Source organism: Cornus florida, unplaced genomic scaffold, assembly GCF_030987335.1.
Source record: "Cornus florida cultivar Cherokee Brave unplaced genomic scaffold, ASM3098733v1 CherokeeBrave_3.0.0_Hap2_Chr08, whole genome shotgun sequence".
Lineage (NCBI taxonomy): Eukaryota > Viridiplantae > Streptophyta > Magnoliopsida > Cornales > Cornaceae > Cornus > Cornus florida.
This window is the reverse complement of record NW_026775578.1, coordinates 43,993,640-44,012,228: the sequence shown is the minus strand read 5'-3', so window position 1 is coordinate 44,012,228 and position 18,589 is coordinate 43,993,640.

The following is an 18,589-nucleotide window of genomic DNA, read 5'->3' as shown; positions in this document are numbered from 1 at the left end:
ACACACACATCCTCTATATCCAACTATGCATCTAGGGCAATATAGCTTTCATAATTATCGATTCTGAGAACTCAAGCTTATATCATGGTACATACATATATGTATAACTCTATATCCTATCCAAATACAATAAAGTAAACTATCCACCATAGCCTTTCAATGGCATGTCATCTACATGGTTTCGTGACCTGACACGACTTATGATAGAAGAGAATGGAGAAAAAAAGAATCCACGTGGCCGACCTCATTTATATAGAATAAAGTTAATATGATAATGATGACGTGCCATTATATAGAAATAGACATGGCTTTTTGCGTAAATTTCATGTGACTAACTGAATAAATCATGTAAATTGCCACTCTTGTTAGTGTGTGGAGTGGTGGGGCTTAAACATTAAAAAGATCTAGTGACATAATAGGTATCTTGATTGATATTTTTATTCAAAGATTCAATCTTTACTCAGTTAACCTTTTTATGACTTCAAAAGAAACTCGAATAAGTTTAACTAAAAACTCTCATTTTCTTTCAAAAATTCAATCTTTATACATTAAAAAGGGTTAGTGACATAAAAAGGTACCTTATTTGAGGTATTTTCATTCAAAAATTCAATCTTTACTCATTAAAACACTCTTCGCGACTTCATATGGAACTCGAATAAGTTTAACTCAAAACTCTCATTTTCTTTCAAATATTCAATCTTTATACATTAAAAAGATCTAGTGATATAATAGGTACCTTGATTAAGGTATTTTCATTCAAAGATTTAATCTTTATTCACTAAAAAACTCTTTATGACTTAAAAGAAAACTCGAATAAGTTTAACTGAAAATTCTCATTTTCATTCAAAGATTTAATATTTATACATTAAAAAGGTTTAGTGATTTAAAATGTACATTGATTGAGGTATTTTCATTCAAAGATTCAAATTTTACTCATTAAAACACTCTTCGTGACTTTAAAGAAAACTTGAATAAGATGCACTTGTATAAATCAAGACTCGAGCCTAAGAACTAAACACAAGAAAGATACCTCGGACAACTGAAGATCCCATAGAGGCATCCGCCTGAAAAAAGAGCAAACACTCTGCCCTGAGCTCCCAAACCTTATTGTCCACTACCCTGGTAGCCTGACTGTTGAGTGGAAGTACTAGAAGTAGAGCCCCTAGCATGATGTGTGCTCTGAATTGTAGCTGCTGGCTGCGGTGCTTGAGGAACTTTGAACCCAGACTACATCATTGTGGATTGTGTCTGCCTCTGCACCAGCACCACTAAATGCACCACCCCTCAACTATGGACACTCCCTCTTGAAATGGCCTATCTGAACACAGTGACATCGAAAAAATTTCGAGCACGAAAATTTGCCGTCGGACCCATCCGGCACCTCTGGGTGCGAAAACCAAAATTATCCAAAATGAACCCAAATGCATTTCTAAGGGTTTTAAACCCGAAGAAATATCTCACAAAACCTCAGTAACAACATGGCACGCATCTTCGTGCATAATTAAAATAAAAAAATGGCTAAAATACCGAAAAGTTTGGGACATCACATTATCGTTTAGATTTGTATTATCAATTGACGGGCATGTTTTTGTATCATTAGACTCTTAATTGGGCGAAATCAGATCTGAAAACCGACGTCGCGTTCAGGACGAACGCTACCGGTCGCGTTGAGAGCGTTCACGTCGAGAGCGCGATCGATCGCGTCATCAACACGATCGGTCGAGCCCTTGACACAAATGATGGGACCGAGAGCGTGTAATACCCCTAATTTTAAAAGAATAGTCTCGGTAGTTATTTATTTATTTTAATGCATTTTTATTGATTAATTGATTATGTGGCTATATGATTATGTGGTTATTTAAATTATTTGTTTATTTTAAATAGTGTGTTAATTAAACAATTAACTGTATGACTTTTACTTGATTAGATGATGTGTAGTTATTTGGTAATTAATTGTTAGAAATTAAATGATTTAAATGTTTGTTTTATTTTATTTTATTTTAATGGTTATGGATAGTAGTGATGGACCAACATAATATGTCACATGGACTACTTGGATATGAGGTTTAATGGGTATAGATATTACCCATGGATAGTGATACATATATGCATGGGTATATATGTATAGGGTTATTATGGTTATTATATTTAATTAATATTATAAATAATTTTAGTTATATATATATATATATATATATATATATGTATGTATGTATATTTACGTTGGGTTTATAGTAGTATTATTATTACAATACTATTATTTTATTTTTCCTTTCTTAATCATTAAGTTAAAGAATTGGTTTGCGACTAGGATTTGATTAGGGTTTTTATATGTAATATATATATATATATATATATATATATATACAACTATAGTCTGGAGGAGGCTGTGATTTTATACGTATTATATATTTTAGTATATAGAGAGAAGGAGAGACTTACAGAGAGCGAGGAAGAGAGAGCCGAGAGTTTAGAGAGAGAAAGAAAGGTGCGGCCAAGGGAGCTTAAGGCCGAACCCAAGGAGAGGAAAGGAGGCTCTGGGCTAGGACCAAGCACCAGAGAGGTTTGACGGCAGTTAAGTCGCCGAAAAATCTAAGAAGAAGAAGATTAAGTTTTAATCTGAAACTTGAGGCAAGTTTTAATTATTCTCTTCTCCTCTAATCCGTGTTTCTGTACATGCCTAGTTTAATTCCAGGGTGTTTAATTAAATTAACGGAGCCTATTTGAATATTAAAAATCATAATTTACAGTGTATGATAATATGTAATAGTGTTTATGTAGAATTTGCATAATGTGATGATTTGATATATGTTATGTGTTTTAAATTAATGTATTAATGTTTAAATACAGTATAATCAATGTTGGGACACTCTGGGATGAAGAGTTATGGCTTAGGACCTGTAACAATGCAGGTTGGATGGAGTAAAGGTCGTCCGAGACGAAGAAGATGAAAGGCTGCGGAGGTTCGGTCGACCGAAGTGGCTCAGCAGTGAGGGATAGGGGTTGTATTTTGGCCGACCGAATTGGGTATTTCAGTCGACTAAAATAGCTGTATTGGTAGACCGATTTGGTACTTCGGTCGACCGGTTTGGTACTGAGTCTGGATTTTTGAGAGATTTGTATACTGTTCATATTTTTATAATTGTTGGAAACTATTTTAATAATTTAAATTGATTAACTAGATTCATGGAGGATGGGAAAAGCATGATTAAATATTGATAGGCTAATGAAAAGAACAACATGGACTTTAATTGATATATATGTTGTTGATGGAGGATATAATTGCTTAACTTCAATCTAGCAAGGTTTCGTGATGTATGTATATATGATTTAGTCATATACTGTTAGTATAATATGATCACATATATGCTTGATTTATATTATGCTCATCTCTGGATTTAATTGATGTAGCATTATATTTATTTCATCAATTGTGGATTGTGTGATGTAATGCACTTGTATGGGATAATGGCATTTTAGGGATGGATTAATTAAAATGTTAAGTCCTCCTTATATTCAAGTCAGGTCAACTGAACAAGTTGAATGACTTATAAAGGATTACTTTATACTAGATAGGATGGTTATTGTATTTATTTATATATATTTAGTTATGAGCCATGATATGAGTTTGAATTTCAGGATCTATGGTCAGAGTGCGTATATTGCCAGGGATGTGTAATTAGATATAGTATAGTTGTGTACCCTGGTAGGTCTAGGTACTTATGCCCACTATATGTGCATTTTTGCATGTTACCTATTATTCAGATTGAGAGAACCCTATAGTCTAGTGAGGTTCCTCTAGTGTGTGTGTGTGTATATATATATATATATACGGACTATATAGTTATTGTTGAATTGACTAAGATATATACGTGTTTCGAGTCTCTGTTTGGGATGTAGTAGATTAGAACTTATTCGTAGGCTTGACCCACTATTATTTTTCAGGTGTTCGTCAGATTCAGTCATAGAGGTGGTTCGTGCCAAGAAGAGACTATTCATTCACTCTTCCGATTCGACGTAGAAGTCTTCCTTATGTTTTAGTATTTGGTTTCAATTTTATTTCATTTTTGTTTAGTTTCAGTTGGATAATGGTTAGGGGTCCACATGATGGATTCCCGAGTTGTAACGAGATCAGATATTTTGGATATTTTCATTTGGAGGATTATTTAATTATTTATTTAAGGAGTTATTATTTAGTTTCTTTCCGCTTATATCGTTATTCTTCTTTTTTTTTTTTTTTTTTTTTCCAATACTTATTTAAATATTAATTGCTTGATATCGTGCTCGGAGTTGATCAACCGTGGCTCTAGAATCGAGGGGTATCACAGAGTGTATAATTTAGAGTTTTGAAAAAATATTCTAAGTATGGAGACGCGAACGATCGCACCCAAATGCGATCGGTCGCAACGCAAACAGTCACACTGCAAGAATAGGGCTCATAACAAACATTAATTAACCTGAGTTAAATTCACATTTATGAGCTATGAAAATTGATTTTAATCAAGATGTAATGTATTGTAACAAATGATATTAATCAATTATTCCTATTAATGATGTATGTTATTAATCATGCTTATGTTTGATAATGTTATATGAATTCAATTGATGAATGTATGGGATAGGTTTATGTGAGCTGGCTAATAAGTTGAATCTCACATACCATTGTTAGATATGGATTTGATATTTGACTTTGAGAGGGTGAGTTGGCTCTTATATTGTGTCATTGTTAGATATGACTATGTTGTTGATATTATATATGTATGTGACTTGATACGAGTTGTAGTTTCGATCGGGATCAATGTTTAGTGATGAGCGCTGAATATTATATATTCGAGCCCCTAAATACTCATATGTTCAGACCTAAAGTGATACTTCTATCCAGTTTTAGACTGATTTATGTTTATTTCGTGTTTTTAGGTACTTTCCCAAAAGAATGGTTAAAACCGAGCTTTTATGATAAAAAGACTGACATTAAAAATTACAGAGTCGTTACCGGTCATTTGAAGTAAGTCCAGAGTTAAGAATGGTGATTTTGGAGAAGTCCAAGTGTCAGAGCTCAAGCCTATGTTCCTAAGGCTCGAGCCAGAAGTCAAATTGAGTAAGAATTCCAACTTAAGGCAAAAAGGCTCGAGCTATACTCAAGGTGATCGAGCCTTTGTAAAAGTGCTCGAACACAAATTACGTCTGAAATATGAAGAGACACTTTGGAAGTCTTATGTTTCTAAAGCTCGAGCCAAATTCAAAAGACTTGAGCCAAAGTCAAAAGGCTTGAGCCTTTTCCCAAAAAGCTCGAGCCATACCTTTAAAGCTCGAGCCTCAGAAAAAAATAATCGAGCACCATGAAGATTTATTCCCAAAATATTCTAAGTGTTGAAGAAAAAGAAGCTTCAAAAATTATTTAATGAAATTTAACTAAGTGTTGAAAATGGTGCTCGAGCCTTTCCCAAAAGGCTCGAGCCTCTGCTGAAAAGTCAGACTTATCAGATGCGGGATTTGTCTTAATTAAGTCATATTTCATCCCTGATGGACCCAAATCACTCCAGAAGACCAAAAAACACGTGCAACCCTTATTAGAAGTTAATTCTTCTATAAATGGAGGCACAAGGCCACAGTTCAGACATCCCTTCTCTTAGTTATTTTCTCTCAATTAGTGACGGCTTTTAGGGTTTCATAAGGTGAAGATCTCAGGAGGAGAATTGCAGTCCATGATGATGAAGACCACAGCAACACAGATGATATCTTGCGTCATCATGAGTAGTTAATTCCTCTCTTAGGGCATTGATGTAGCCCGAATTCGAGTATTATGGTTTGATCGTTCTTAACTTTGGGGATTTATATGTTTATGTATCTTGATTGCATAATTATGAGCAATTGATTACGGATCAGTTAGTGTTTTAATAAAAAATTATTTTTGAATGATTATTACCTTGTCTTAAATATAATTGTTCTTAAATTTTTCTCAACCTGTTCTTATTGTACGGTATTGGTAGATGCCTATCGGACATAAGAATGGAGATTATGCAATGGTGTTCAAACGTTTTTCATGAATGAATGTTTTCATAATCTATGCTTAGGAAAGACAAGTTATACTATAATATTAGATTAGAAGTAGGTAGGTAGATAATCTGTGCCAACCGAAGATGGGTTTTAGTTAGTTAAAGTTCATGAAACATTTTTCTTTAAAACCCGAATTAAATGAATGTTATTGTTAGTTGAATTAAATGAAGTTCATAAAATATTCAACATTTTTCATAAAACATTTTTCTTTAAAACCCGAATTTAATTCATATGATACATAAACTGTAAAATCTCAAGGTTGAATGGTTGATCATAATATGAGATTCGTGGTGAAGTTAATCTTTAAGACTTTTTCTCTCTTGATCTCTTTTTAATTTAGTTTAATTTTACTTTTATGTTCGTGACAAACAATCAAAAATCAATCTCTTTCCTTGAATTAGAATAATATTAATTGGATGCTTAAATAAATTGACTCTTTCCCTATGGAATCGACACCCTCTATATAGTCCTATTCTGCAAAGATTCATGCTATTACGAGTGGTATAATTTGACTCACATCATTTAGGACAAAGGCATATATTGCCGAAGATGTGTTATGAGTAGGACTTCGGGACATTTGACTGCCTTATGCGAGTTTATTAGTGGTCGTCATCTATTTCGGTTAAGGCTCTCTATGGATTGGTGACGATCTATTAGTGTGTATATATATGTACGACTATATAGCAATTGCAGTAGTTTTAGGTAGAAATGGATTGTTTATCGGTTTTCTGATTGGGTCTTAGTAGAGAGGGCTTTCTCGTGGGTCTAACCCACACTTGATTATCATTTTTCAGGTCCTCGTCAGTTCCAGTTTTAGAGTTGTGTTCGTACTGATCAGAGACAATGTTCATCTTCCTACCTGATTTATCGATGTAGTTTATTATCTTATCTATTTATTCATTAGACTTAGACATTTATTATTTCAGTTATAGGATTATTTAGGAATCCTTGATTTACGGATTCCCAAATTGTAAACATTGGAGGTTTATTTAGTTATGAATTTTTATTGGAGGATATATTATCAGTTGATTATTATTTATTATTTAAATTTTCATTCAGCGTTTTATTATCTATTCTTATTTATCATTTTGTATTTCGTGTTTGTTATTATTAATTTTTTGATATCTCCTAATTTTTGAGTGATGATTTAATCAACCCGCGGTTGAAAATTGGGTGATATCATAGTTATGCTCAATATGCAAATGAATAAATCTAAATAAATTATTACAAATATCCCGAGTATTCTAGTTTTTTAAAATTAAAATAAGATTGTTGGAGCAGATTCTTATATTTCCTATTTTTCTCTGGTTATGGTGGCTTGTTCCACGAATCTTATATTTCTGAAATCCATGTTACATAAGCTTTTCGTTCATATATTATTTATAATTTTTCGATGTACGGTTTGTGAAATATAAATTTTTGAAGTTCAAATAAATTATGATTAAAATAAAACAACAATGAGGGCATTTTGGTCCAACTATCTACTCTTTTTCCCTAAAAAAATTAGTCGAGGTGGGTTTACTGGAACTGCCCATAATCAAGGGGGGTTTATTTTACTTTGACCTTTCATTTAAAATACATAAAAGAAAATCCAAATCCATTAAGTCATGGTTTCTTAACTTAGCTTACATAAATATGTCAAAAAAGAAAAAATAATAATACTTCATGTATAACTCCCATAATTAACTGAAATATTTTTAAAAAACTAATGTTTTTATTTATTTTTATTTTTTTGATAAGAAATTCACACTTGTTGAGAATTTGAATACTAACCATCTATTTTAGATAATAGAGAAGGAATTGGGAATATTTTGTGATCATTTTGTGTATCGATACAATACCGTTTCGGTGCATAGGGATAGAGCCCAGACTTCTCATAATTTACATTTTACTTCAAGCTATGCATCAAAACGGTATCATTTCAACATAAGATCAACACAAAATTCCCTCTGCACGAGAGTGGATCGGAGTTATTTGGTAATAGAGATACCATAGACCTTATTGCAATTGTTCTTACATGATGTGCTAAACAAAAATATATTATTTTAATAAGGACAATACTTTAGTCCTGCCCATTAAGACAGATTGTATCCTGCACACTAACGTGTTCCAATAAGAGGTTGACACCTCTTTTAAAATTAAAAAAAATACAAAACATGGGTTATATCCATTTTTTTATAGTTAAACCCGACATATCTATTTTTTTTCCTTACTCAACTTTGAATGTTATTTTTAATTAACTCATGAAAAATTGTATTTTCTACCTTTTTATGTTATTTTTAATTTTCTTAAGATAGAAAACTATCCTTAAAAAAATTGAACTAACCATTTCTATTTCTCCCTTTTTAAAATCTACCCCAACGGTTTTTATGCATGTTATATATGAAAGTTATTCATTTTTTCACTCAATTCTATGATTTCTATCTTATTTTTATTTTCTACGTACCTTTTTCTGTAAATAAGAATAAGAGCAAAAGAAATAGAATAGAAACCACCGTCCTTGTTTTTTAAAGCGAAAAAAACTCAAAATTTGAACAAAATCTCTTACTCGATTTAAGCTATTTGAAAGAGAGAAAAATTATAGGCCGGACAAATATAATATTTTAACATACCTGTTTTAAGAAAATGAATCAATCCTTACTAAGACCAAATCGAAATCCAATCTGAAGCACAGTTGTGGAGGACACAATGGGAATATTAGGTTTGGAATGATTGGCGGCTAAGGAAAATGAAAGATATAGATAAGATACACAGATGGAAGCAAAGAGAGGAACAAAATGGATCTATCGGGTTTAACTCTAAAAAATGTGTAAAACCCATGGTTTGTATTTTTTTTTTTAAGTTTAAAAGAGGTGTGAACCTCTTATTGGGACACGTTCGTATGCAGGACACAATCTGTCTTATCGGGGCAAAACTCAAGTATTTTCCTTTTAATAAAAAAACAAATCGGTATTTTAATTAAACTATCATATCATCACCATCCCATCATGGCTCAGTCGTCAAAATGAGAGTAACCACATAAATGCACTCTTCCATTTTAAAAATAAATAAATAATACTTTAATTACAAATTCATTAAGATTTTGTTTCTCTCACTCGTCACTTAACTATATTTTAGTTTGCTTTATTTTCCTTTCATCGATATGTTTGCTTTACTTTCCTTCCATTGATACGTTTGCGCGTCCATATTATTAAACTCTATTCTTTTTATCATCTTTATTGTTTCATACATTTTGATGCATAACACTTGGAAAATCTAAATCTGTAATACGTTAAGAGCATCTCTAGTGGTATGTTAAAATTTTTTTTTATATAAAATATACACTACCATATATGATTTGTAAATTTTTTTCATCTTTAACAGTCTGTTAAGATACACTGCCACATCACCAATATGTAAAAGGATTGTGTATTTTACACAACCTTTTTATACAGCCACATAAGCATATTTTCTCTCTCCTCTCACTTTTTCACTCGCGGTTCTCTTTCTTCTCTCTCATTCCTTTTCTAAAGCGGTATAAAGAAAAATTTGCAACTGGCGACAAGGTAAGAACTGCTCAACCATCTTTTATTTATTTATTTATTTTTAATAAATATAGTTTGATTCATCACTTTTGTTTGATCTTATCTTCTGCAATTATCGCAGTAGATTCTAGGGTTTTTTAAGTTAAAATTTTGGTGGTGGCCGGAAAGGTTTTTGCTATTGGCGAGATAGGAAAGTGAAATATAGGGGAAAATTATTATTTTTTTCCTAATTGAGGAGGATTGGGACTTGAGGTTTAATCGCGAAAGGTAAAGTGAATCAACTAGGTTTGTAAAAATTATGTAGGGTCTTGGGTATGACACGTGGTTGGTTATTATTGGAATATTTTTTTACACAAAAGGTATAAAACAACTGCTTGAACTAAAAATAGGTAGTACAAATTTTTTGTATAAATCTACTCTGACATTTACACAAAAATATATACACTATGGTTGGAGATGCTCTAACACGTTTAGTTTTTAAAATTATAAAATATAAGAATGAAAAGTTTAAAATTTATTTCACCTTTTTTCCTTCCTTACCTATTTTGAATTACAGAAAAGAAAAGGGACTTTTACATATAAGTGAGTATAATTGACGTATATTACCACTTGTTGAACGTAGTTTCAATATTTACAAATACATGAACCAATTTCTATTCAAACCTCTTTGATAAGCAATATTTACATTTTTCACCCTTAAAGTTTATTTTATGCACCACTTACACAAAGAACAACTATTAGAAGTTATAGACGTCATTCAAATAGCATTTAGAAACTGTTACACGTCACAAGAATTAGGAAATACAGCGCGTAGCCTACAACGAAGAATAGAAAAACTTAGATATAGAATTATTCTAATACAGAATATTCTAGAAGTTAGACGGCAAAATTTTTAATTAGGTTTATGAATAGAATATATTTTAATAACCTAGATACTTCAATAAAAAGATTCGAAGAAAACTTAGATTATATTAAAATGACAGTTGAACAAACGTCTAGTCCAAAAATTTGGATAATAAAATTATAATTTCCGCTATTAAAGATATAAATAGTGATATAAAAGATATTGCTGAAAATCAAAAAATAATTATAGACTATTTAAAGTCATTAAAACAAGATATCCAAAGCTTATTGCAATAATTTATGAGCACTAGTAATCCTGATTACCTACAAGCATTAGCTAAGCTTTATAAAGTAGATAAAGAACCTATAGGATTTACAAGCTTTACGACAAACGTAAAATCAACCAATATGTATATTAGACAAAATAACGTTTTAATCCAGTTATTACTCCAGTTATCTAAAAAAGTTAACAAACTTAAAGAAAATTAGAAATAATATAAGAAAGTATTCCTAGAGAGTCCTCTAAAGAAATAACAAAACTTTCAGATAAAAATAAAAGATATAAAATTATCAACTAATCCTTTTTCGATTCAAAGCACCAAGCGTATAAACCTTTTACAACCACATAGAGAATGGCCATTGTCCTTAGAAAAGCCAAAGAAATAATAAGGGTAGAAGATCTATATGATAATGAGCACGATGCTTAAAAATATATAGAAAAAGGAATGAAGAAAGTATTTAATAAAGTTAATCTTTATTCTAATAATTTATTAAATTTTCAGAGTAAGAAATACAATCATCTTAGCCAAAGACGTATAAGTATAGTAAACAACTAGGTAATTTTAGATCTCATAACACCAGAAGCTTGTCAAGAGCTAGAAAAAAGTAAATTAGAACTTATGCATTTAAGCGTAATAATGATTGGAATAGTAGGATTAAATAGATCAGAAGTAAGAACCAGAGCACTTGCATATATTTATGATGATCGATAGAATAACCATCAACAAGCATAGATAGCTAGCCCTGAAATAGATCTAGCAGCCAACGCAGCCATTATAGGATGTATTCTTAATTTCACGATGACCACTAGAGAATTTAGTAAACATATAAAACTAGTCATATCCACAAAATGATATAATATGACCGGACAGTATGAAAACTTATTAATTAATACTTTATTCATGGGAAAAACAGTTAATCAATATAACTTAAAGTTCAAAGCCCAATTCAGTGAAATAGTTAAACCTTTTAGTAGCAAATATGTCTAGGTGATAGAAGTTCGAAAGGTAAACAGTATAACCCATGAAGGAACAAAATAGGAATTGCCAAATCGTACTAGAATAACCCAAAAGATTCCCGAAAACAATATGATATATGTAAAACATAGTAGAGAAGCTAGTGTAAGATTCAATAATTATAAAAAACAAGATAATTTAACAGATGATATCGAGGAAGAATTCTTAACTATTCTAGTAGAAATGGAATCTCCTGAAGAAATAAATGTCTTTTATGGTAGATTAGAAGATGAAATTTTAGATAAAATAATGTATGAATTTGACAATTTAGAAATAGAAGAGTTACAAGATAAGTATCTAGAACCTAAATACAAACTTATAGAAAGTATTTACCTAGGACAAGGAAATGACGATGATATTAAGCAAAATATTTTAAATGTAGGATTTGAATCATTCTATACAACATCTGAGTTAAACACATTAAAAGAAGAATTGAATGTAATAGAACATAGAGAAGGAAAAGAGCCAGAAGGATCAGCCTCTCTGTCAGTAGATCAAAAAATGACCAACCAAAAAAGAACTAACGCCACAGGTAGTACTAATACCATAAATAATGACTATACCACTGGACAAAGGTTAAATCCGACACAAGAAACCTATGTAGAAAATAGGAATATTCCAGACATGTACACATGGACACAAAACCGTAGATATTACGATAATATACCAGCACAACAAGTGGGAACAATATTAGACATAGCACGACACGATCCCCAAGATTGGGTAAAAGTAATTGAAAATTGGGAACAAGACTGTATTAGGCAATCTATTCTAACCAATTTCGATAATAAAATACAAGCCCTAACTTATTGTGAAACTTTATTAAGGGAAACAATCCATGATTGGTGGCAATTTTACAAAATGACTTATTCTAATGATTATGCCATTTTACGTGACAATTTTACGATTCAAGGTTTTACCAGCCTAATAAAAAAGGTGTTAGTTGGTGAAGATAGATTATTAGACGAAACCTTAATAAAGCAAAACGAAGCTTTACGTAATTCAGAATTATTACATATTTGTGATTTTAGATATATAAGAGATTATACAAATAAGTTTTTTGAGTATTTCGCAGCCACTGGTAAAACAGGAGATAGAACATTACTCGATAGGTATCTTCAGAATTTAACCGAAAATGTATGAATTAAGATATGGGAATAATGGTTAGAAAATCCCAGAAGAGATAGGTTAATCATAGGAGATAGAGTAAATCATGTTTATAATATATTAAAAGCAGAATGTAGACAACGTAAGGAATCCAAACAAATCAAAAACTAATTTTATTATACATGTAGGCAAATAGACTTTCAACCACAATATGGTTGTATGCCTCAGAAATTTTTTAATTATAAGCATAATAAATCTAAAAAATATAATTTACGCAAAAGTAAGACCTATAAGAATTATCGTAATAAAAGACTTTATTTCAAAAATAACCCTAGACAATTTAGAAAGCGACATTGGTATAAAAGAAAAAGAATAAATAAAGATAATAATAAAACGGATAATAAAAATAATAAAGTAAACACATTACCCACAAAGGAAAGAAATTGCAAATATTTTATTTGTGGAGATCCGGAACATATAAAACCAAATTGTCCTTATAGATATAAACAAAATCCTATTAAAAAAAATACAAAAAAAGATCAATATACTTGAAGATATTGAGGAACAGATAGAAGAATTATACGAACTAGAAAGTATTTATGATTCAGAAGATGGTAATGAAAGTATATAGAGTATCGAAAGCATGGATAACAACTTCAATAATGATGAAGACTTTGAGCAAGGACTTCATTCAATGGAAGATTTCGTTTACACTATAAGCAATCCATCATGTCAATATACTCTAGTTAATTTTCATTTCTTATCTTTTGATTGTAAATAATGTAGTGCATCTATTAAAGAAGGTCATTACTGTAGAAACCATTGTAAAACTTTATTATGTCATGACTGTTACTCAAAATATGAAGGTAAACAAGAAGATACTTTAGTCGAATCTATAAATTCAATATATAAACCATCTAGTCTAATCCAATTCCCGGTAACCTTAGAGTTTAAAGAAAAACTAGTTCAAACCTCAGTCATGTTAGATACTGGAGTATCTAAAAGCATAATTAAAAAACATTTAGTGCCAGAAGAATCATTAATAAAATTAAACTATAATGTTAATATGAGCCAATATAATAATAAAAAACTCTCTATATTTCATTGTGTTCAAAATATTTCTATATTAATTAATAATGAGAAGTTTATTTTACCATAGACTTATATAGTTAATAATATTCCTAATACTTATGATTTTATTTTAGGATTAAATTTTATAAATTCCGTCACTGAAGGATTCATGTATACCCCTACGGGTTTACAGTTTTTTAAAAAGGGAACCTTTATCCCATCCAACCCTCCTTGTATTCATCGGAAAGAAAAATGAGTTATTACGTATGTTAATACTTTACCTATGACAGAAGAAACTACATAAAACTTATTTGATGTAATTGAATTTTTAGAAGATGTTACTGAAGCATTAATGTTTCTCAATCATCTTGATGAACCAAAGATTTTCCTTAATAATAAAGATATACTTAAAAATCCTAAATTAAACATAGATAATCTTTTAAGAATAGCTGAAACCACTGAAATTTTAGGAGAAAATTCCCAGAAACATTGGTATAAAAATAAAATCGAAGCAAAATTGAATATAATAAATCCTTTTATAATTATAAAAGCTCAAGATAATCCTCATACCCTAGATGATCAAGAAGAATTCCAAAAACAGATCAGAGAACTTTTATTACTCAGGGTAATACGAAAAAGTAATAGTAGACATAGGAGTTCAGCTTTTATGATTAAAAATCATACTGAAATAAAAAGAGGAAAAACTCGTATGGTTATAAATTACAAAAGATTAAATGATAATACTTATGATGACAGTTATAAAATTCCTAATAAAGATGTTTTAATAAATCGAATACAAGATAGAAAATGGTTTTCGAAATTTGATTGCAAATTAGAATTTTAGCAAATCTGTATGGCTGACGAATCCATAGAATGGACTGCATTTACAGGTCTGAAGGGCATTATGAATGGTTTGTTATGCCTTTAGGATTAAAATATGCGCCCCAAAAATTTCAACGAAAAATAGATACCATATTTAATAAATATTCAAAATTGTGTTGTGTTTATATAGATGATATTCTAGTCTTCAGTCAAACTAAGGAAGAACATAGAAAACATCTTGAAATTACATTAAACGAATTTATAACACAAGGACTCATTATAAATAGTAAAAAGATGATATTAGAAAAACAAGAAATCGAATTCTTAGGTTATTCATAAAAGAAGGAAAAATAAAATTACAATCATATATTGTTCAAAAGATTTTAAATTTTCCTGATAAATTAGAAGAAACTAAATTATTACAAGCATTCTTAAGATTATTAAATTACGGTCGCAACTTTATTCTAAAATTAAGATAATTAGTAGGACCATTATACTCTAAATTAGGAAAAAATGGTCAAAAATATTTTAATACACAAGACATAAAACTAGTTAAGAAAATCAAATCTTTAGTCACTCAGTTAGAACCCCTACAACTCTCACTTGAAAATAGTTATAAAATAATTCAAACAGATGCATCAGCACAAGGATTGACATGTTTACTTCTTCAAATACCTACAAAATAATCTTCTCGAGAAGAAGAACAAATTTATCGTCATATTAGTGGAACCTTTAATAAAGCACAATCTACTTTGCCATCAACAGATCTAGAAATTTTTGGAGTAACTAACTCTCTTGAAAAATTTCAGATATTCCTCAACAAAGAATTTCTTATAAGAATAGATTGTGATAATATAGTTAAATTTGTAAATAAGGCAAAACAACAACGGATGTGAGATGGATTTCCTTTATTGACTGTATTACCAGAAAATGTTTTAAACCCATATTTGAACATGTCAAAGGAAAAAATAATTATTTAGCAGATATTCTATCTCGTTTGCTAATTCATTGTTAAATTTTGCAGGAATGGAAAAGAGTAGCAATAATAGCTATATCCTTATACCAGGCACTTCTAATCCTCTTTTAATCCAAAACCCAACTCAACAGTTCCGCATTAGACATAATCTTTTTCCTGACCAAAAACTTATTTTAGATAATATTTGGTTTTCTAGAAATAACCCCGATAGAACCCTCGTCAGAAATTTAAACACCTTAAGTGAATATTTTGTAACATCTACTAAAGCATATCATACTCTTCAGCAAGAACATGAGACACTTATATCTCATTTTAAAAAGTTAAATTTAGCATATCAAAATGTAACAGAAAACCCTACAGCTGAATTAACCATATTTGAATAAAGAACTAATGAAGATAAAAATCTTCAGAAAGTTCAATTTCTGCAGGTATAAACTAAGTATGCTAATCTATTACCCATCTTCTCTCTAACTTACAAAGAAATCCTTAGACAACAAGTCGAGTTTTTTCCTGAAGACCTAAAAGAACTAATCCTTGAAGAAGCAAAATCTGATAGATTTAAAGAATGGGTTGATATCCAAAACTACCTCAGAAACAACAGTCCACTTAAAGGAGCACAATACAATTATTATTTCTTATGATTTATACAACAGGAAATTCATACCTACCATAATTTTATTAGATATAAATCTTGTTTTCTTACAGCCCTATAGATATAACCAAAAAAACCTGTTTTTCTACAAAAACGACTAGATGTTTCGTAAGCAAGCTCTTAGAATTAGGAATGGTCAATAGCATTTCTATACCACAAGACATGCCATTAGAATATATAGACGCTTTAGGTAACCTTCCCAATCGATTAAACCAAGCCATTGTTTTAGAACAAAAATAAACCCAAAATTTTATGCTAGATAGTCTCCTTCAAATCCACAGCACTCCTCTAGAATGGGTAAAAAATGGAGATATAATTCTCGGACAACATCAAATTTACATTCATTCCGATCCTACAGAAGTCCTGACCCTAACGAGACATATCGATTTTGTAAACAACTTTCGTAATGATATCAAACCAGCCACCTTTGACCATTTAATGTATTATAAAGCTTATCAACAGCTTAACCCAAGTTGTAACCCTAGTTTTTGACTTTTTGACCATAATGTAAATATGAAAATTTTCATCAAAGTCAGAATTCCCCATGTCATCCGATCTCCTCCAGAGATTGAAGAAATAATAAATGAAGAAAATGTGTTCATTGAGTAGTTCGAAAAAGTTTACAGAAATGAAGAAACCAGTTCACCAGACATCTTACTAGATAGCCACACTGACAGAAATTTGTCCAATATGTTAGAAGTCTAAAGAGCATCTAAAGAAAAAAAGCAGCTTCTCCAATAGTATCAAGATAAAAAACATCTAAAGAAAAAAAGCAGATTCTCCATCAGTGAACAGACTCTTCAATAGTATCAAGATAAAAAGCAAGTCCAAAAGCAGATTAATTTGCAACAGTAGCTAAAAGCAACCAAGATCCACCAAAAATAGATTCCAAAGACAAAAGTCAAGTTGATAACAGTTTAATGATAAGGGTGCCTCGTAATAATTCGATGAACCTTATCTTCAAAGTATCTTACATCTCAGCCATCTATGTCGCATCTGCAATCTCAAGCGTTGATCCATCTCTCAGAATACTCTATAAAAAGAGGCCCTCAGTTCAAGTGAAGATCATCGAGTTTAGAGCAATAAAGTTTAGAGCCATCTCACATTCCAGTCTTCAGCCATAGCTTTCTAGTGTATTTCCTTTGTGATTTCTTTCAGTGTATTTCCTTTTGTAAAATATTGTGTGCGAGTGTATCCATGTATAAACAGTGTGTATCCATGTATATATTTCCTATGAAATAAATCTTCCAGTTTGCTTTTATTCAGAAATTCTTTTTCCTTATTTAGTATTTTTAGTACTTTCGGGCAAAAGACTTCGATCGACAAAAAAATCATATATATAGATTTTATTTAGTCAGACAGTGTAGATCCTAGAATTTTTTTGAATCCAACCAGTACAAGCAGCTTTAGTTTTAATTTAGCAATTTCTTCTGTGAATTAACTCGAACTGTTGGCTTGTTGGCCCATTTTTGCAGGTGCTCAGTCGTTTTTACAAGGCGTTATCAGAGCGATATCAGGTTCGACAGTCATTTCTATGATTTAATTGTTAATTTTATCTCTATGTTATTGCACGCTTCTATCCAGTTCGATTGAATTTAATTTGGTATTAGAGCCTATACTGTTTTGTTAAATTTAATTTATATATAAGATCTTTTGTCCTAAGAAGTCTATAAGTCCATATTACTCTACTGTGAAATTTTAATCTAGTGAGAAAAATATTAAATAGTTTGTTTAAGGATCTTTCCGTAAGCTTATTTCATGTTTTAAGGCTTTTATGATATAAAAGTATTGTTTTGGGTCATTAATAATAATATAATTTGTTGTGTGGTATAAAGCAAAAAGTAGAGTTCATTTTATAGAAATATTTTAGTGGTCCATCCATTTATTGAAACTTCATGACTTATACTTCATGAAGGTGTAGTATAAACCCCTTGTGCCCATGTATTGGTAGTTAGCTCAAAAAGAAAAATTAATTATATGATTGTGACACAAAGAAAGTTCTTTGGCATACTTATAATATTACCTTGACAATTAAAATACATTTTTAGACAATACTTACCTATTTAGTGATGAGTAGATATTTCTTCTACACCCACTTTCTCTATTATTTATTTATTTATTACTTTCTTAATTTTGTAATTAAAAATTATTTACGCATTTATGATTGGACTATATGAGCGGTCAAGAGAGAACTACTACTAATCCATAAATAGATATGTACGATGATCATCCACTTTACTCC